Here is a 238-nt window from a genome sequence, read left to right as displayed (position 1 = left end):
AAAACAAACAGATTGATATTGCTATTTGAAACTCTCACCAATTAAGAATTTAAGCATAACGCTCGAAGGCTTAAACTCGTAATCCTAAAAAGAGAGACCAATAAAATGAAAACCCAGGTACGGCAGATGACGGCCTCAATCCCGGAAGACCGTTTGCGCATGCTCTTCCGCTCCAGCTCCCTTCATTTGCTTGCTGCGCTGCGCGCTTGGGCCTCGCGCTCCCTCTCCACCTCCGCCT

The sequence above is a fragment of the Crotalus tigris genome, unplaced genomic scaffold, assembly GCF_016545835.1.
Source record: "Crotalus tigris isolate CLP2741 ecotype Arizona unplaced genomic scaffold, ASM1654583v1 scf7180000017667.1391209, whole genome shotgun sequence".
Classification (NCBI taxonomy): Eukaryota; Metazoa; Chordata; class Lepidosauria; order Squamata; family Viperidae; genus Crotalus; species Crotalus tigris.
Note: the sequence above shows the minus strand (reverse complement) of the source record.